The sequence below is a fragment of the Neophocaena asiaeorientalis genome, unplaced genomic scaffold, assembly GCF_003031525.2.
Source record: "Neophocaena asiaeorientalis asiaeorientalis breed wild unplaced genomic scaffold, Neophocaena_asiaeorientalis_V1.1 scaffold1189, whole genome shotgun sequence".
Lineage (NCBI taxonomy): Eukaryota > Metazoa > Chordata > Mammalia > Artiodactyla > Phocoenidae > Neophocaena > Neophocaena asiaeorientalis.
Window position 1 is genome coordinate 182,269 of NW_020175540.1, and position 305 is coordinate 182,573.

The following is a 305-nucleotide window of genomic DNA, read 5'->3' on the forward strand; positions in this document are numbered from 1 at the left end:
TAAAGAGTCTAGGACGCAGTCACTTTTCAGGCTTCCTCCTGTGAATCCTGAGGGAGCACTAGGCCCCCAGGGATTCCCTCCTGCCAGCCCCTCCCTCACTCCCTACCCCCTACCATGGCCTTTCTCCAGTATCTCAACAACCCCGGGTGCTCCCAGCCCATCTGTGTGTGCCTCCTCGTCTGAGAAATGAACTCCCTCCTCACTGCCTCTGCTGTCATCGCTGGTGGCTGGCCGAGACTCCATGTTTGCCTCAGGGCCTCTGGGTTCCTGCTTCCTTCTCCTTTCCCATTATCCGGGTTCCTGCC